Raw genomic sequence first — 20,494 nt, forward strand, 5'->3', positions numbered from 1 at the left:
CCCGAACCACTGCTCATCAAGCCCGTCCTGTCCCATTTTTCTCCAGGGAGCCGAGCCGCCCATAGCCGATGTAGCTCCCACTGTGGGAGACTAAAGGGTTAAGGCGCTGCCTGTGTGCGTCTCCAGTGCACATTTTGGAGGGGAAAAAACTCTTTGGATCCGGTTTAATTTTCCAGCGACGAGCAGAGGGGGAGAAAAGGGGGAAACAGATCCTACCCCCCCCCCAGTGCTTTGGAAAAGCAGTCGGAGGAGCATGCTCAGCTTGCCGGCGCGGGGAGGGCTGGCAGCACGTTGTCAAAGCAGCTCGCAGTGCAAAACCTCTCCCAATTTTGTGCTTCTTGGAGGGCCTTTTTTTCTTGCAGGGAAGCCTCAGGAAGTGGCTTTTTAGCAGCTGGTGCCTTGAGCCGAGTGGCTGGCGGCAGTGAGCTGCAAACACGCGTCCCGTATCAGCGCGCGCCTCGCCGATAACGGCCAAATCCGGGTCCTGCGCCGGTGTCCTGGCCGTCAGCTGGGCCAGGCAGCAGCTGCTTCTCGTTACTCGCTTGTACGGAGGCGTTTTCGGCCGCCCCAAGGAGACGGCTCACACCCGGCGCTGCTCCCCATCCTTTGTTTTTCAGCGAAATGCAGTGTGCAAATCTCCGGGGGGGGGGGGGGGGGGGATGTAAACTCTCTACTCAGGAATGCAAGATCTGGGGGGGGGGAGGTGTTTAAAGCTTTCGACACCCTCGCTTAGTGAAACAGAGCCTCCCGTGCCGGGCGGCCGCTCCTTGGGCCGGCCGCAGCTCGGTGGTGCCGCCGCAGCCTGCGCGCTGAGCCCTGGCACCACTCGCCGCACAGGGAAACCCGCCCTCGGCACCCAGCGCCTGGCAGCGCTCAGGGTGCCGGAGGCTGGTTTTGAGCTGAATGGTGGAGCCTGTGCAGCAGCTGGACCCTGCCCCGGTGCTGGCCACGTGACAGAGCCCGAGGTGTGTCGTAGATGGGCCTTTTTTAGGGGGGGGGTTCCCTGCTTTTGGACATCAGAGACAGGCGGATGCAGTGCTGTTTGCAGGGGCAGGAGGGAGTTGGCAAGTGAAGGCGAACAAGTCCCAGGTTGTGACAGTGGCAGCCCTGCAGCGCTTCCGTCCTCCTTGCCCTCTTTAACCGAAAGCAAAGAGGGAGCAAACGCCGGTGGTCGGCCCGGCCCGGGTCCCTGCTCGGCTGAGGCAGGGGTCCTTTGATGTCTGCTAATTAAGCCTGCTCTGTTTTCACAGCTGCCCGACTTGGCTAAAGTCAATTAAAGCGCACCCAGGCCCCTCCCGCCACTGGCGACCGCCGGGCGGCCCCAGCCCGCAGAGCACCCCCAACTCATGCCGCGAGTGCTGCCACCGGGGGGCCCCACGGGGCTCGCTGTTGCGGCACCCGGACCCCGCAGGGGCGCCCTGGCCCGGCAGGGAGGGCTGAGGCAGAGCCGAAAGTGCCTCCAAGGCCGCAGGCGTATCTGCGATGACGGGGCCAGGAGCATTTAATGAGAGTGATTTTTTTTTTTTAATTGGGAAAATAAGGAAAAGCTGATCCATTTAGGTAACACAGGGGGTGTGCTTTGGTAAACAAGGCTGACCAAGCGGTTCCCGGTTTGTTTCCGATTTTCTGCTGGCAAAAGCTGACAAGCCGCCCCGGGTCAGGCCAGGCTTTGCCCTGGGGCGGCCCTGGCGTGGGCCGACCTGCTCCGGCCTCCAGCCTCTGTGCTGGGCATTTTGCAGGATTGGGGCCGGATGGCTGAGTCCCCTGCGCTGAGGTGCAGGACCCTGCAGCTCCCGCTGGCCGCGGCGCTCTCACATGGGGGGAAGGCATCACTGCCAGAGCGCTGCCGGCGGCGTTGCCGTCCCGGCGGCGCTCGTGGGGCTAACAGCTCCGTGCTGACTCCTCCGAGCCCCCCACCCCGGGCTGCTCCGGTGGGACCCCTGCACCGGAGAGCGTCCCTGCGAGCTCCCCGCCTCCCAACCCTCGGCAGCCAGGGCTGAGTCTCCTGCCGGTGCGTCGGAGCCAGACACTGCCAGTTTGCTCCAGCTCCCGCTCCAGCAGACCCGGGGCAGCTCAGCTTCGGCGTGCTGATAAGGGATCTCCCGGCTGGCCAGAGCTGCGGGTTTCTCGCTTGCTTCCTTGTCCTGGCCCATCTCGGCAGATGAGATTGTTCTTCCCGATTCCCTGGAGCCGGGCCCGCGCTCCGATGCTCCCAGGCTGGTCTCCCAGCGGGCTGCGCAGGGGCCCAGCACTGGGCCGAAGGCACCAGGCTGAATCCTTTATCATCCTCCCAGCCCCAAATCAAGGACAGGCTCCCTGGGGAGGGGGGAAAACCAGCGCAGGGTGGACACCGTGGCTGCCCTCACCAGGAGCAGAATGCCTGCCCCACCGGGCAGCTGGGCTGGGAAAGCCGGGGCAGAGAACGGGCGCGCTCGTTGCAGCAGTGAGCCCGTGCCATGGCAGCCAGGGGCTGCAGGCAGGGGTACCCATGAGTGCCATGCCCACCTGGCCCCCAGTGGGGACCACCACAGGCGCCCCTGCTGCCTCCCTGCATTGGCCAGCGCTGGAGGAGGATCTTGCTGAGGCCTATCGGAGCCCTGGCCAGATGCCAGACAAGACCGGCGGCCGGCCGTGCTGGCTAAATTCGGCTCCCCACTGCACTGCTCTTAAAGGAGAAGAAGCTCCCAGCAGGCGGGCCACACCCCCCCCCCCTTCCAGGCAATTAGGGATCTCCTTAATGAGGGCTGGATTTCCCGGGGGTTATAGGGCACTGCACGCAGCCAAGGGGAAGTCATCCGCAAGCCCGAGCAGAGGGAAGCATGCTGGGCCAGAGCGGCCAGGATCCCCTTGCAGCGGGCACTCACATGCCACCGTCCTGCATGGAGACTGCCTCATCTGCCAGTGCTGGGGGGGCATGGGAGCAGCAGATGTGGGACCCCATCTCTATGCAGGATTGATGACTGGAGAGCGCAGGACTGGAGGACATGCACCCTTCCCAAAGAGCATGGGACAAGCATACATGGCACCCCATCTCCATCCTAGCATCCCTCCTGGAGACTGTGGGGCACGTGGGCATGGCACCTCATCTCCATGCTTGCATCTCTCCTGGAGAACATGGGACATGTAGTCATGGTACCCCCAGCTCCATCCCAGCATCCCTCCTGGAGAACATGGGGCATGTGGACATGGTCCATCTCCACGCCAGTATCCCTTCTGAAGAACAGGAGACGACACGTGGACCCAGTCCCTCATCTGCATCCCGCCATCTCTCCTGGAGCCCATGGGACACGTAGCCATGGTCTCCCTGTCACCCGCAGTGCCGGCAGGCTCCGTGCTCCCCCCAGGGCAACGGAGCATGCTAGGGGTGCCAAGCCAGGGTGCCTTCCCGGCACGCACTGCTTCCTGCCAGGGGCCCTGGCCGTGGGGCTGGCATGCAGGACTGAGCCCCCGGCCTGCCCCGCGGGCATGCTCTTCCGGCGCAGCTGTCCCGCGGCGGAGGAGGGAGCCGGGGGCACGGGGGGGGGGGGGGGGGGCGCGTGCAGGGAGGAATTCGGCCTGGTCTGGGCAGGCGAGAGGCGGCTCCCGGAGACAGAGCCGCCTCTGAATGCTGGGAATGTTTTTGCAGCTGGAGTCTATTAGGGGAGGGCTCCTTGACTTTATTAATCCCAGCGTTATTGCTCAAGAGGCACGGGAGGGTGTGTGTGTGAGGGGGAGGCGTGTGGGTGTGCAAGGAGGGGGGGGGTGCGTGCAAGGGGGAGGGGGGCTGTGCAAGAGGGGTGCAAAGGGGGGGTGTGTGTGCAAGGGGGAGCATACATGGGGTCTGTGTGTGTGCAAAGGGGAGTGTTTATGTGTGTGTGCAAGGGATGTGCACACAGGGGAATGTGTGTGTGTAAGGGGGGGGGTGCATGCAAAGGGGCATGTGTGTGTGCGAGAGGGATGTGCATGCATGGGATGGGGGGGGGCACGTATACCGGGGAGCATATGTATGTGTAGCGGGGGTGTGCATGCAAGGGGGAGCCTGTGTGTGCCAGGAGGGAACAAGGGGAGTGTGTTTGTGCAAGGGTGGGTGCATGCAAGAGGGAGCATGTGTGTACAAGGGCAGTGTATGTGCTAGGGGCCGCATGTGTGTACAAGAGGATTTGTATGCATGCAACAGAGCATGTGTATGTGCAGGGAGAGTGTGTGAGCGTGCAGGGGGGAGTGTGAAATGGGGCGCTGTGCAAGGAGGGCACATGGCAGTACAAGGTTTGGTACATATGTTTGCACACAACCAAGCATGTGAGCGTGCAAAGAGGGAGCATCTGTGTGTGTTTAAATGTGTGTGCACAAGGGAAACCATGCGTGAGCGTGCAGAGGGCTGTGTGTGGCAAGCAGAGCATGTGTGAGTGTGCACTGAAGGGAGAGTGGTGTGTGCAAGTGAGCATATGCATGGGAGGGCAGCGTGTGTGCCCAAGGGGAGACGGGCAGGAGCGTGCATGTGGGGGGGGGAGGCACGTATGTAAGGCACACGTGCACGTGAGCGCATGCGGGTGTGGGAATTGGTACACACACTGGAGCAGGGGCCCAGCTGGGGGCTGGACACAGACCATCGGTTGCACATGTGCAAGGCCCCAGGGTGAGCGTGGCCCCATGGCGGTGCCCGGTGTGTTGGCCTGCAGGTCTGCACTGCGGCTGCCCGCCCCAAGTGTGCTGCGTGTGCATGCTGCACCACACGCATGTGTGCATGCCTGGGTCGCTCACTGGCACGCCCGCCCCAATGAGTTGGCCAGGTCTCAGCCCCGTCTGCCGACGCAGCCCAGCTGCTGTGGCGTGGTGCCGCCCGGCGCCTCGAGCCCCTTAACCGTTTATAGCAAAGTGCCAGCAGCCGCTCGGCATGGAGCAGGACCCCAGTGCTGGGGAGTGGCGACAAGCCAAGCAGCCACACAGAGCGGGGTGCTGGTGCCTGCTGCATGCCTGCATGTGCGCCTGCACCCGAACGGGTGTCTGCACAGCACCGGCTGGTTGAAGCAATGCGGCGCGGGTGGCAAAGGTGCCGGTTCTGCTCCGCGGGAGCCCACTGGGTGCACGGAGCCCGCCGAAGCCTCTCAGGCGAGCAAGCCGGCCTCGAAGCAGCCTTCTCGGGGCTGGCACCGGCTGAGCTGGGAGGCGCCTGGAGATGGCAGCTCCCTCGGGGAGCGACACAGCAGGCGGCAAAAAGCCCCTGAAGTCACCCTGGGGTGGCCCTGGAGCAGGAGCCAGAGGGTTCAGGTCTGCCGCCAAAGTTCCCCAAAAGGCGGTGGTAAAAGTGCAAAGAATGAGGCCAAGCGGTTCCCTGCCGCTCTCCGCTCGCTCTTTGGGCAGAGGCGGCTGCCGGGCTGCTCACCTGAGGACGCCCACGCGCCGCGGCCCAAGGGACGGGGCCGGCGCAGGCAGAGCCAGGAGGCCCGAGACGCCGCTGGCGGAGCAGGGCGATCCCTGCCGGGGGTCTGGGGGGAAAACATTGACCTGGGCGGGGGCGGGATGATGGCGGGTTGGAAAAGGGGCTGTGGGGGGGCTGCAGGGGGGTTGGGATGAGCAGCGCCCGGGGGACCAGCCACTGTCCCTGCTTCGTCCAGCCCCATCCTGCCCCCTCCAGTCCCCTCCAGCCCCATCCTGTCCCGTTCAACCTCGACCAACCCCCTCCAGCCCCATCAGCCCCATTAGTCCCATCCAGCCCGGCTGAGCCCTGCCTGCCCAGCTCCCCTTGCCTCGCTCGCCCCGCTCTTGAGGCTCGCAGCGCTGCTGGTGGGTGCAAGGTGCTGCTGGTCGGGCTCCGCTATTATCACTTAAATTGCCGTCCAAGACGGGGAAATGACAGGCATTTCACTGCCAAGCCCCCCCTTCTTTGTAACGAACGTTGCCTTTTAACGAGTGCCTCGCGCTGCAAGCACCTGCCACGGCCAGCTTATCCATCTGCAAATGTCCGCAGAGCCACCAGCTCAGGGGACAGGATGGAGCTTATCCTCAAACCTTGTCCCCCCCGCCCAGGCTCTTGCAATGGCCCCTTTGCAGCCCCGTGGCCACCTCAGGTGTCCCGTAGGGTCCAGTGAGCCTGGAGGCACTGGACCCACACCAGGATGGGGCTGTTTGCCCAACGCAGCTGGAAATCGCCACCTCTCCCTCCCGTCCACCCCTTGGAGGACATATTTTGAATTTTATTAAACAACATTAACTTTTATTTAAATATTTCAACTGTTCAGCCCATGCCTGGCTTAAGTGAGAAATACTGCCACCTTCCATCCCTGGGCACCTAGGGCTGGCAGGGCCAAGATACCACCGGTACCTGCTGGCAGACAGAAACCTGCTTAGACCTTTTGCAAGCCACATCTCTGGCATGCAATGAGCTTGGCAGGTCTCAATCCTGTTGCTCATGCTCTTGCGGAAACACGGTGTTTTTGGCTTGCACAGAGCTTGCAAGACACACGGAGATGCTCTCCCAAACACCCGTGGGGCCAGTAACGTCCTGACAAGCGGGGGGGGGCCGTGTGGGACCTTCCCTTCCTGTGCATCTCCCTTGTTCTCCGTCCGGCCTCTTTTGGGATTTGCTTTGGATAAACTCACGTGTAACAAGTGATCAGGCCTTGGTTTGCCATGCAGAAGGGCCAGCACCCACCAGGGTATGTGGGCTTTCCTCCTCCTCTGTGTGTTGGGTGGCCTTGGCCTCTCCAGCTAATGTCTGTGGTCAGAGGTTTGGCCCCCAGCAGCAACAGCCTGGTCTGAAAATCATGTGGGACGCCCAGGAGACACAAGTGTGCGGCCAGGTTTGCTGGCCACGTCTCCAACCCCTTGCTTAATACCTGGGTTCAAAAGCCCACTGTTCACCCAAGGCAAACACAAATGAGAGTCCCTCTGCATCACGTGCCTCCAGGAGCTCAGGCTTTAAACAAATATCACATTTTACAGGACTGATGAGCTGCTGGAGAAAAAGAGGGACAAACTCCCTTGCAGAGTTTGCTGTTGAATCTTGGTCTCGCGCAGGCAGCAGGGCAAAAGCCCCGTGATTTCGGCCAGCGGCACAAGGTGCCCAGTGCTGGTCCCCTGCGTGCTGGGAACAGAGGGGCCGTGAATTCAAACAGCTCCGCAAGTGCATTGATTAATGTGAAATAAATTGAGGAAATTGAGAGTTGCCCGCAAATGTGTGAGCGGGGGGAGAGATAGGGCCGGCTCTGTTAGAGCCAGCCTTCCCCGGCCCTCACTTGATCGCCAGGGCTGGCGGGCCCAAAGAGGCAGTGTTCGAACCTGGCCCCCGGGTTCCCCTGCTGCGGGCTGCCGAAGAAAGAGGGATTCAAGGCCCTGGCTGCCCTGCTGGGCCCCTCCGCTGTGACGCCGGCAGCTCTGCTCCCCTCTGCGGTCGCCTTTGGGCTGCATCGGGCATTTTTTCCTCTGCAGTCGTTAGGGCCAAGTGAATTACGCCTCCGATGTGGGTCCAGCACCCGGGGCCGCCAGGGAGTTCCCACGGGATTTGGGCAGCCCCTCCGGCAGTGACAGAGAGGCCACTGGCTCTGGGGCATCCCAGGAGGGGAGAAATGCCACCCTCTCTCTACGTAGGAGGGCTTCGCCCTTTGCTTCCATCTCCACTCTGGGCCATTCCCATGGGATGCCACTTGCCATCATGCCCCTTCGCATCCCGCCACTGCTGCAGCAGAGATACTGCCCGGGGGAGCCACACCGGGTGGGGGCTTTCCCAAGCAGACAGAGTGAGTTTCTTCCCGTTGGAGCTGCCAGGCCAGCCCGTCGCACCAGCACGAAGCTTGCATGCCGAGGGGAAGGGGAAGAACAAACATCAGCAGAGCTCTGCGAGTTTTGCAGCCCATCAAAACGCCTTTGGTTTGGAAGAAACTGCGTCAGGCAGGCAACGGCTAGGAATAAATTGCCAGGCTAACAAAGGCTGGTTTCTTATGGCGGAGGGCAGCGGTGTTGGTAAAGGCAGGGTGGACTCATCCCAGTGCGGTTTGGAAGTCAGAGCCCGGCCACTGGTGCTCGGTGGCAGCCAGCTCCTCCGAGGGAAAAATGCAGCTGATCTCAGCCCTGCATCCACCCGAACCGGGCCAGGCCATATCCACCTGAGTATCCCTGCTGCCCTCAGGAAGCAGCCCGATGCTTAAAGCATCCTGCCCTGGAGTGCACAGTTTGGAGTGTGCCAGAATAAATCAGTGCTTTCCACTTCCCCGCAGAATAAGTCAGTGCTTTCCACTGCAGTTTGCTGCCCATGATGCCAGGGACCGAACGCACTTCGACAGGTGCTGGGCTGGAGGGAGGAATGGGGACATATCACGGGGGTGCCTGGCTCAAGTGCTCGGCCCCACTCAACCACGCGCAGAGCTGCGAGGCCGTCAGCCCCAGGCAGAGCTTCGCTTGCTTGCTTTCCTTTTTCCCTTTCTTTCCTTCTTCCTCCCTCCTTCCCTTCCTTCCCCTACTCTGTTACAGCTCCAGGCGCAGCCGTGTAAAACCTTCCAGCCTGAGGTCAGCCTCTGGGGATCTCCGAAACCACTACAAGTCTTTCTCCGCCATCTGGGTGGCTGAATCAAGTCGCCCCTTCAGGCTTTTTGCTGTGGCCATGCAAGCCGAGCAGGTACCAGCAAAGCGAAACTAGACCAAACTGAAGCTCTCCCCTAATCACCTGCCTCCAGGAGCTGAAGATTTCGGGGCAGTGCCCTCTAGCACAGGACCGGAAAGGCTCTGAACCACAGTGCGGAGCAGTGCCCAGATCCCGGTAACCCCCCGTGCTGGGATGTCTGGACCTGGCCCGAAAAGCTCTCCTCCCTCAGCTGGAGGAAACCCAGCAGAGGCACAGAGCTATTATTCATGGCCTGCGCTGCCTGTGAATGATGCTCATTCAGGGGGCCAGGCTGTGCTGCATGGCCCTGACACTTGCCAGGTGAGGCATAACCCACCGGGGCGCAGGCTGGCCACTGGCCCCAGGGCCCAGTGAGTGTCATGAGCTGCACTGGCCTTGACGGGGGAGTGTTCATGGTACGAGGGCTTTGCACAGACCAAGTGGCTTAATGCTGTCGGGTTTCTGAACCTCCCTCTCTGCTGGCGCTCCGAAATGCTGGGGGGGGATGTCCCCAGTTGTAGCCCTGCGGGGGGACGTGGTGGCCAGGGCACCGTGAGACAAAAGCCAGGGGTGAGTGGTGCCCGGTGAGGGCAGTAGGCACTGGGGTGAGACGGGGGGTCACGGAGCCACTAGCTTCCCGGCAAAGCTTTCATCCTCCTCGGCAAACTTGAAAGCTGGTCGGGGCGTTATCAGGAAAGAAAACAGAGCTGGTGTGATTTATGTACCTGAGTCCGGAGCAACAGCGAGCGACGCCACCTTATCAAGAGCCACGGTGAAAAATGGGGCTGGGGGGAATCGGGCTTTAACCCCGTGCTGGGACCTCCAGAGGAAGCAGGAACGGGGGAAGCAAAGCCCCAGGGTGCTGTGAGCAAGGGGGGAAACACTTCTGCCCTTCCCAGCTGTGCTCCGGGGCCGGGGGGCAGCCGTGTCCATCCCTGTGTCCTCGGGGCTCCCCATCTCCTTCCCTTCCTGATGGCCCAACTCTGTGCATGTCCCAAACAGGCTGTTTACGTCTCTCCCACTGCATTGGCTCACTTATTTGTGTGTAAATCACCCACGCGCTGACACGGGGATAAACATTCTCATGAGAAAAGGGGAAGCGCATGGCTCCCGTGCCTGTGGCCCCAGGCAGGTACCCCCAAACCTCCAGCCCCATCTCCACAGGTTTCGCTGCAGCCCCATGTGGCACCAGGCACGATGTCACATCACAGGATCTCCCCATCCCACTTGCATGCCCAGAGTGGGGCGGGTTTGGGGAGGCTGAGGTTGAGCCCAGGGGATAAGACTTAGTACCTGGCATGGGAAGGGGTCCAAAGGGTCCCAGCAGCTGCGCTGTGCCTGGAGCATCCTGGCCCCTGGGTTGCAAGGGCAGTGAATCTTGTCTGCTGCATGGGCCAGGACCCAGGGCTCAGAGGGGATTAGGGCTGGGGCACAGCAAGGACCCTCAGCTGCTCAGGTGACCCCAGGTATGTGTCTCCCCCTGCTAGCTGGGACAGCTGGGGACATCCTCATCCCCATTCCTGTCCCCATCCCCATTTCTATTCCTATCTCCATTCCCACCTCTTCCCCATCCCTGTCCCTGCCCCCATTCCCATCCTTATTTCTATCTCTGTCCTGATCCCTATTTGCATGCCCACCCCTGTCCCCATCCCCATCCTTGTCCCCATCCATCCCCATTCCCATCCCTGTTTCTATCCCTGTCCCCGACCCCATTCCCATCCCTATCTCTGTCCTGATACCTATCTCCATTCCCACTCCATCCCCATCCCTGTTTCTATCCCTGTCCCCGACCCCATTCCCATCCCTATCTCTGTCCTGATACCTATCTCCATTCCCACTCCATCCCCATCCCTGCCCCTATCCCCATCCCTACCCATATCCCTGTCCCCATCCTTGTCCCCATCTGCATCCCTACCCCTATTCCTTTCCCTATCCCCATCCCTGTCCCCATCCCCATCCCTATCCCCATCGCCATCCCCATCAGCATCAGCCCATGCTTCATGGGGTGTCATGGGGTGTCACAGGGTGTCACCAGCACCACATGGCCCATGGGGTATCGCCCAGTTTCTGTGTCACCACATGGCCCTGCAGAAGTGTCACCACATGGGATCCAGTGTGTCCCCAGGGGGTCAGTGCCACCACACAGCCGGGGACCTCATCCTCACCATGGGCACTGGGTGGCAGTGCGGGAAACCTCCCTTGGCTCAGCAGGGCCAGAGAGCGATGCCAGTGGCCGGCTGGGCGCTCGGGTCTCCCGCCACCCCCTGTGCCAGCAGCCTCGGCTGTTACTGCTCCCGGCTGCCTCGTTTCTCCCCAAAAGCTGCATTTTAGGAGCCTACGGGCCCCAAGAAGCCCTTGCGGGCAGCCCTACGGCCAGGCACAGCCCATTCCCAGGGCAGCCCGGAATAGGTAAAACTGCCCCAAAATGGTGAGCGGGAGGGTGGTGGGTGGGGTGTGGAGTGGCTGCGGAGGGTCTGAGCAGCCGAGCCCCCCCATTCTCGCACACTGGCTCTCGTGCGAGGCCAAGGGGCCGGCCGTGCCCTGGGCGCAGGGGCAGCCGCTTTGCACCACAGCTCTGCCGGCTCAGCAGCCCAGGGGCTGCGTGAACTCCAGCGTGAACTTTTGTCCCCGTCTTGCACCAGGAGGTGAGGGGAGTTTTCGGCTCATCCCAGAGCCCTGAGTCAGAGGCGATGGGGCGGCTCATGTTTCCCGCGGGTGCACAGAGCAGCTGCCGGGGAGGACAGGGAAGAATGCTGCTTTTTTTTTTTTTTTTTGACATATTGTTTGTTCTGTAACTACAAAGGGAAACATTCCTGTCCGGCCCTTATCAGAGAGAGCCGGGAATATCAGCCAGGAGCAGGCAGCACCAAACCAACCCTGCTGGGACAGGGACCCCTGAACCAGGTACTGCCCGGGGACTCGGCGTCATGGGAAAAACGCCACAACTGGCATTGGGATCGGAGGCTGGGGGCTGCAGACCCTGATCACTTAGGCTTTCTTCTCTGCCCTGTTGGACCCAGGCATCCGGGGCTTTGGGTTCCCCTTGAGCAGCCCAAGAGGGGCTGTGGGTGAGCTTGCTGCCGTCGCGAGTGCTGGGATTGGGGATCGGAGGGGGCTCAGTGCCTTCTCAAGGGTGGGCAGAGCTGGGGCTGCATGGACACATGTGCACACACACACACACACACACACACACACACACACACCCCCGTGCCGCATGCACACCCCCAGCTCTGTGCAGCATACACGCCATGCACAGATGCGCATCCCCTAGACAAGCATGCAAATTGCACACACATGCATGCACACACACCCCCACACGTATGTGCTCACCCATGCACATACATACACTGTGCACACACCCTCCACGTATGCACACCCCACACTTCTACACACCCCAGGCCCACATGCAAACCCCACTGGTGTGTGTGCACACGTATGTGCACACACACCCGTGGGCACACGCTGCCTCCCCACCCGGTGTTCCTCACTCACCTGCGCCTCGACTGTCCCTGCATACTCACCCTGTCTGCAGCCCACAGCCCTGTGGGCTGCAGTTCCTTGCTGAGGCCAAATACAGCTCTCAGGGCCGGGGAGATGCAGAGTCGTTTCCTGATGCACTAATTGCACGCAGGTCCTGGAGCTGCGGCTCAGCTGTGCGCACACCGTGGGCTGGCACAGGCCGTTTGGGGTCAGGGGACATGAGTGCACCCAGCTGGAGCCAGGCCATGAGCACCCACAGCCCTGCACTGCGCCCTTGCACTGCACACCTGCCTTGCACATCTGTATTGCACTCCCACAGTGCACCCCTACACTGCACCCCACACTGCACACCTGTATTGCACCCCTGCACTGCACAGTCATACTTCACACCTGCATTGCGCACCTTCATTGCAGCCCAGCACTGCACACACATGTTGCACACCCATGCTGTACACACTGCACACCCTCATGTGCATGTGTTTTGCTCACCCATATTGCATGCACACACACTGCACATCTTCTCTGCATCCCCACCCCGCACATCCATATGGCAAGCGTGCACATTGCACTGCAGCATTCACACTTTGCACCCACAGGCTGCGCACACACGCGCTGCACAAACATTGCACGTGGGCTGCATGCCTCTGCCCTGCATTCACAGAATCACAGAATCACAGAATGGTTTAGGTTGGAAGGGACCTCTGGAGATCATCTAGTCCAACCCCCCTGCTCAAGCAGGGGCCTCTAGAGCATATTTCCCAGGATCGCATCCAGGCGGGTTTTGAATATCTCCAGCGAAGGAGACTCCACTACCTCTCTGGGCAACCTGCTCCAGTGCTCAGTCACCCTCACAGCCAAGAAGTTTTTTCTCAGGTTCAGATGGAACTTCCTGGGGTTCAGTTTGTGCCTGTTGCCTCTTGCCCTGTCGCTGGACACCACGGAGAACAGGCTGGTCCCATCCTCTCAACACCCCTCCCCTTCAGATACTTGTACACGTTGATGAGATCCCCTCTCAATCTTCTCTTCTCCAGACTGAACAGGCCCAGCTCTCGCAGCCTTTCTTCAGAGGAGAGAGGCTCCAGTCCCCTCATCATCTTTGTAGCCCTCCGCTGGACTCTCTCCAGGAGTGCCATGTCTCTCTTGTCCTGGGGAGCCCAGAACTGGACACAGGACTCCAGGCGAGGCCTCCCCAGGGCTGAGGAGAGGGGCAGGATCACCTCCCTCCACCTGCTGGCAACACTCTGCCTAATGCACCCCCGGATACCATTGGCCCTCCTGGCCACCAGGGCACACTGCTGGCTCATGTGTAACTTGTTGTCCACCAGCACTCCCAGGTCCTTCTCGGCAGAGCTACTTTCCAGCAGGTCAACCCCCAGCCTGTACTGGTGCCTGGGATTATTCCTACCTAGGTGCAGGACCTTGCACTTGCCTTTGTTGAACTTCATGAGGTTCCTCTCTGGCCACCTCTCCAGCCTGTCCAGGTGCCTCTGAATGGCAGCACAGTCTTCTGGTGTGTCAGCCACTCCTCCCAGTTTAGTATCATCAGCAAATTTGCTGAGGGTGCACTCTGTGCCTTCATCCAGGTCATTGATGAATAAGTTGAACAAGACTGGACCCAGGACTGACCCCTCGGGGACATCGCTAGCTACAGGCCTCCAACTTGACTCTGCGCCATTCACCACAACCCTCTGAGCTCGGCCATCCAACCGGTTCTCAAGCCACCTCACGTCCACTCATCTAGCCCACACTTCCTGAGCTTACCTAGGAGGATGTGATGGGAGACAGTGTCAAAAGCCTTGCTGAAGTCCAGAAAGACAACATCCACTGCTCTGCCCTCACCTACCCAGCCGGTCATTCCGTCATACAAGGCTATCAGCTTGGTCAAGCATGATTTCCCTTTGGTGAATCCATGCTGACTACTCCTGATCACCTTCTTGTCCTCCAGATGCTTAGTGATGACCTCCAGGAGGAGCTGTTCCATCACCTTTCCAGGGCTGGAGGTGAGGCTGAGAGGCCTGTAGTTTCCTGGCTCCATTCCTGCACTGCACACCCACTGCATGCACACTGCACTCACTGCACATCCACCCTGCACTTCCCTGCTGCCTTGCCTGCCTTGCACACCTTGGGGTTCCCTCGCCTCTGGGCTAGGGTGAGAGGCCCAGAAGCATGTCCTGGTGCTCACCATCCATCCCAGCTGGCTACCAGCAGCCTCTGCCCCTGCCTGCGCTGCCCACCCCTGCCTGCACTGTGCACCCCTGCACTGCCCATGCCTGCCTGCACTGCTTGTCCCTGCACTGCCCATGCCTGCTGATGCTGTGCACCCCTGTCTGCATTGCCCAACCCTGATTGCAGTGTGCACCCCTGCACTGCCCATCCCTGTGCTTCCCAGCCCTGCCTGCCTGCCCCTGCCTGCATTGTCCACCCCTGCCTGCACTGCCCATCCCTGCCTTTCCCGCCACCCTGCATCAAGTAGCTCACAGCCCTGGGCTCCCTGAGCACAGCTGCCTACTCCCTCTGCCCACCTGCCCTCCTGGGTGCCTGGGTGCAGGGCAGCAGGGTGCAGTGGCACAGGGCACCCCACTGCCAAGCAGGAGCTCTGCCCGCCCCAGGAGCAGGGGCAGCTCAGGGCGCACAAATGTCAGGGCCTCGGCTGCGTGGTGCCCTGCCGGCATCTCTGCCCCCATCTCAGGGCCTAGGCATGCCCACGGGGACCCCCCTTACCCTGGCAGGAAGAGGAAGGCAGATGCTGTCCCCCATTCACAGCCCTTTCACCCTGTTGTCCTCAAAATAGCCTGCGCAACCAGCCTCCCTCCTTTCCCCCTTGGCTCTGCCAGGCCTCTTGCACACACAAAACACCCTTGTTTGAAGCAGAGATCCCAACACATCCCAGGGGATACAGGGGCCCTGTGGGGACATGTTGGCCTTGGCTCCATCTCCATGTCCCCATCCCACCACTCTAAGGCCTTCATGGCTTCTGGCCCCACCGCTGTGGCCGCCTCACCAAGTGGGATGGGTGCTGAGTAGCCCACGGGGTGCCCAGGCCTCATGGCATCATTGGTGCCTGCCAAGAATAAGGATCCACAAGGGGAGCAGAGGGGATGGGAGCCTTGGGGGGTCGTAGCTGGGTTTGCCTCCTTAAAGGGGGGACCTGGCATGGCAGTGGCTGTGACCCAGGCTCCTCTGGGCCCCCCAAAATCTAGAGTCCCACAAGACCCCGTGAGGTGCCTCTTACCCAGTGGGGTAAGAATGCTCCATGTTCACCCTGGGTGTGACCCTGGTACCTGTTGGCTCATGGTCCCCCAAAACAGCATCCTCCAATCCCCTCCTGCTTTTCCAGATGTCCTCACCCCCAGGGCACCCTCAGAGCCCCACATGCTCCTTCATCCCCCACCCATGGGGGCCTGGGAAGAGCCTGATCTGGGATGGGAAAGGCAGCTGAAGAGGATAGCTGGAGAGACTAGCGGGATCAATCTGTGGATGGATGCATGGACGGAGAGATTGGATAGAGAGTGTGGAGGTATGGATCAATGAAAGAAAGGATAGAGACATGGAAGGATGGAGGGAGGGAGAGATTGCATGCATGGATGCATAGCTGGATGGATGGAAAGGTGGAAGTATGGAAGAAAGGAGAGATTGCATGGATGGATGGATGGATGGATGGATGGAAGGAAAGATGGAAAGATGGGTGAAAGGAGAGACCAGATGGAGAGAAGGGATGTTGGAGAAGATGGATGGACAGATGGGTGGAGAAGATGGATGATGGAACGGATGGATGGTTGGAAAGGATGGATGGAAATATGGAAGGATGGATGGAAGGAGAGATTGGATAGAGAAGATGGATGATGGAGAGGTTGGACAGAGATGGTAGAAGGATGGACAGAAGTATGGAAGGATGCAGAGAAGGAAGGATGGATGGTAGCATTGCTGAAATATGAATTTGTTACTGATACAGTCTAACCTATTTTCCCTTTTGGCCAGCAGAGCTGCTGCTCCTGCACCATCTTGCTGAGCGCGGCCAGGCAGAGCTGCTGTGCAGGGGCTGTGCCGGGGATGGTGCTGGGCACCTACCTGCAGCCACCCCCCAGGGGCAAACATTCATGGTGAGGCCACAGCAGTGCTCAGGCCGCTCGGCTGCAGATCTGTGCCCCGATACAGCGCTGGAGAGCATCCTGGCAGCCCCCCACTGCATCCCCAGTCCCAGCTGCCACGAGAGCATCCCAAAAACCAAAAAGTCCCAGGGGAACATGAGTCAGGAGGTAAGCAGGGCATTGAATGGATGTGGGGCTGGGCAATGCCTGGCATTTTGATCCCGTCGATGGAGACCCCCATCCCCAGACCCCTGAGCTGATGCACCCAGTGGGGCCAGATCCTGGGAATGTGCTGTCCCCCCAATCCACCCTCCATCCTGGCCATGCAGAGAGGCTCCCAGCAGGCTCAACCTACCCCACAGAAGGGGAAGGACCACTGGGGTCCCAAAAAGAGCAACGACAGCTGCATGTCAGCCCGCGCCACCCAGCCCCGGCCTCAAAATCTGGCTCCAGTTAGCCAGCCTGAGCATGGAGCAACAGGAAATTCGGGGCTGCATGTGCCTGGCTGCCAGAGGGGCTGAGGTGCCTGGGACACAGGGCTTGGCCTTCACCTTATTATATTTTGGAAACCCATGACGTCAAGTGGCTGCGAAGAGGCTGCAAAGGGCACTGCTGCGGAGCTAGGCAAGGCCGCAAGCACCCTGGGGCTGATCCCGGCTGATCCTGCTCCCAGCACCCGCGCCCTGCGAATGCACCTGGGATGTTCTGGCTTTGCTGGCAGACATAAACATGGTGTTTTCCGTCTTGGGGGGACGCAGCCGCCAGCGCTGTGCCTCTAATGTTGTTTTTCATATGTGCCATCAAACAGGCGCGAGGAAGAGCAAGAAGGGGGGAAAGGAGAGACACAGACGCTCACAGCAGTGCTTGGAAAGGGAGGCGAGGAGCTACATCAAAAATTTAAAAAAAAAGGAAAAAAGAAAAGAAAGAGCAAAAGAGACAAGAGAATGGAAAAATGCCTGGAACACATTAAGGGCCTCAGAGGAAAGCGGAGCCCAGCCAAGCGTTCTCAGGGAGCAGGAGGTGAGCGGCTGGGCTGGGATGGCCACACTGGACATCGTGTCGAGGGTCCCCAGCTGGTGCCCAGGCGCAGAGCTGCTGCTTGTCGCTTCCCCTCAGAGCCAGGCCGGCTCCTCTTGGCAGCCAGGATGCAGCCATGTGTATCCCCACAGGTGTCGCTGTCACCACCAACCCTAGCACAGAGGGTTGATCCTGCACCTTTTCCAGGCTCCAACCACGGGCAGCAGCACCCATGGGTGTGCAGGGAAGGGAGCACCCGAGGTGGCTCCTTGCTTGGGGTGTATCAGTCCCTTTGCATCCATCACTTTTGCTGAAAACAGCCAGTCTGGCAAGGTCAGGTTTTGTTTCAGGTCAAACAAAATGTTCCCTTGACCCAAAGTAACTTTTTTTTTTTTTTAAATTGAGGCAGGAAAAGAAATCATGCTTCTTCAGATCAAAGCTTTCTGCTTGTTTTCGCCTCCTTTCTTCTCCTTGGCCCCCGTGCTGGAATGGTGCGCTATCCGCCCAGCTGTGCTTGCCGCCGCCAAGTCCCCATGTAGGATGTGGGATGCTCCAGGTCTCCGGTGACAGGGATGGAAGAACCTCCGGCGGCTCAAACCGGCAGTGGGGCCACGATTACCCCTGCCTGGGCATCCAAGGCGGGGGCTGGCACCCCACATCCTGGTTTTCTGGGGTGGACGAAAGGAGAGGTAACGCTCCCCTTGCCCGCCTGAATGGGCCGCTTTTGGCCTCTTGCACCGAGGACTGCTGCATTTCTTTTTATTACTATTATTTTTTTTGCCTTTCACAATGTTTCATCCCCAACTGATCATGACCCTCACTGCCTGAAAGCCGTCCTGGGCTTTGATCCCTGCTCCGCTTGTTTGCTTGCCCGCGCGCTAATGCACGGGGGGTTTATTTGCCCTTTGCAGGGCCGGCCCTGCTCTGTGCCTGGCCGGGCGCCCCGGGCCCACCGCCTCCGCGGTGGCTTCAGGGCGTGCCTCCGGCCCCTGGCCTCCGACCCCCAGCCCTCGGCCCCCAGCCCCCAGCCCCTAATCCCTGGCTTCAGCCTCTGGCCCCCGGCCCCCGGCCCCTGATCCCCAGCCCCCGATCCCCAGCCCCCAGCCTCTGGCCCCCGGCCCCGACCCCCGGCCCCCAACCCCCGGCCCCTGACTCCGACCCCGACCCCCAGTCTGCAGCCCCAGCCCTCAGCCCCCGGCCCCCGGCTCTTGGCCCCCGACCCCGACCCCCGACCCCCGGTCCCCAGCCCCAGCCCTCGGCCCCTGGCCCCAACCCCCGGTCCCCGACCCCCAGCCCTCAGCTCCCGGCCCTCGACCCCCGACCCTCGGGCCCCAGCCCCGCTCCCGCCCCCGGAGCTCGCAGTCTCCAGCGCCGCGCACCCAGCCACCCACCGCGGCGGCTCTTGGCCGAGGCGGCCGCCGCGCCCCGAGGAGGAAAGAAAAGCGATTTCTCCGCCGCCGGCGCCGGCCCAGGCATGTCTTTGCCTGCAACACCCTCTGCTGCTTGCTGCGATTCATGGCAACGGTTGCCGCTTTGGGACTACCGGTTTCTTGCGATGGTTCAAAAATCCCTCTCCTTGCTCTGTTTCGAAGCCAGGCTACGGGGTTAAAACTAACGTCGGGATTAAAAGCTGTGAGGTGGCTCCTGGGCCCAAGGCATGTTCCCGTGCTGGGGATAAAAGAGCAATAACCCCCTGCTCAGGCCCGGCAGCAGGGCAGCAGTGAGGTGGACTTTGCGGGTGCTTTATCTGATGCTAAACACCCATCCTCTTCCCACGGGTCATAAATAGCAGCAAGGAAAAGGGATTTCTAAACAGTTTGTCCTACTTAAAACCAGCGACGTTACCGAGGGTCTGACTAAAGCGATACGTTTGCCAGTCAGATGGGACGTTGCAGGGATTTGAGGTCAACGAGCCATCTGGATATCCCCGGCCGTGAAATCTCAGCCCCTTCACTCTGGATTGAGCCTGCTGCTTTGGCTCGGCTTACGGCATCTTCTGGAAAGCATCTCTGCAGCTGAAGACATCAAGAGATGGCGGCTCCACCGCAGACCGGGCTGTTTGTTCCAGCGGTTCATCCTGCTCACTCCCAAAATATGTGCCTTATTTTGCGTTTGATCTCATCTGGCTTGAGCTCCCCAGCCCCAGAACCTCGTGCTACCTCTCGCTGCCAGGCAAGAGCCTCCGGCCAGGGCCGTTGCTCCCTGGGAAAGTCCTCGCGCCCCACAACCGTGCTGCTTCTCCGGTATCTTTCTGACAAAAGCTCTTTAAAGCGCTCGCTGTTTTCTCCATTTTCGCCATTTTTGCCACTCTCCTCCAGTCTTTCTGCCCTCTCTGATTTTACAATGACTTTGAAGAAACATGGTTTGTGAGGTGGCCCCATTTCCCAGGGTACCCAGTGCCTGGCAGCAGAGAGAGCCCAGCCGTAGGGGGGGCCAAATTGCTGGGTGAATGCTCTGGGGAGGGCTAGGGTGAGACGGTGGAGGAGCCATCCCCAAGTGGAGCAGGCATCTAGCCTCTCTGCCTGGTGGGTCCGGCACTGGATTTGGCCTCGGGTGGTTTACAGGTGGTGGAAAGCCCTCGGGGATGTGCTACAGCAGTTGCCCCCATAGTAGCACAGGGCCCGGCTGCCCCAGAGGATGGGGATGGGGACCAGGATGAAATCCTCTCCTGAGCAGGGCCTGTTTGCACGTGGAAAGGGAGCCACGTCCCAGCCTGAACCCGAATTTGGTGTTGGTGATACCCCTTACAGAAACTGCTGACCCCTTTGCTCCTGTTTCATCATTCCTGCAGCCTCTAATGACCTTTCCCAGCTCATACTTTCATGGGAAAATGCATCCTCTCAGCCGCATGTGTTTGCTTGCCGGGGACAGGCTGCAGGAGTGCAGCGAGCCCGCAGGAGCAGCCCGCCAGAGGCCCTGCAAATTTTTTTCTGTTCTTTGGCGTGCAGATATGTATTTTCCATGATCACCCATGGGCCAGCGAGGGCAGCCCAGCACGTTCAGCCACCAACCAGACCAGCAGCATTGAAACATTTCCTCCACCTGAGTTTTCGTTTCATCCCGGGCGAAAGCCCTGGCTGGCTAATGCAAACCTTGGCTCCCGAAGCAATTGCCGGGGGACAATCGTTTTATTCAGCACAGCCTCACCGGACCCACAGGAGGGCAATGTGAGATTGCAGCTGGATTTATGGCTGCTCACAGGGTTGCCTAGTTCAGCTGCTTTTTGCCTTTCTCCGCCAAGCTGTGACTTCTTGTCGTCAAATGCCCGCTGTGCCTGAAAAGGACTGCGGGAGCAGGGACCCGGGCTGTCCCATGGAGCCAACGGCCATCCTTT

At 60.4% G+C, this 20,494-nt stretch overlaps 1 long non-coding RNA gene across 1 annotated transcript; it reads left to right on the plus strand.

Annotated features, from left to right (window-relative positions):
• Positions 1–11,163: 11,163 nt before the first annotated feature.
• On the plus strand, positions 11,164–18,238 carry LOC104150880 (uncharacterized). Its single transcript, XR_011136281.1, has 5 exons — positions 11,164–11,479; positions 13,639–14,055; positions 16,037–16,311; positions 16,952–17,163; positions 17,570–18,238. It is a non-coding gene; the product is annotated as an uncharacterized lncRNA (long non-coding RNA).
• Positions 18,239–20,494: the final 2,256 nt, after the last annotated feature.

This window comes from Struthio camelus, chromosome 25 (assembly GCF_040807025.1).
Source record: "Struthio camelus isolate bStrCam1 chromosome 25, bStrCam1.hap1, whole genome shotgun sequence".
NCBI lineage: Eukaryota > Metazoa > Chordata > Aves > Struthioniformes > Struthionidae > Struthio > Struthio camelus.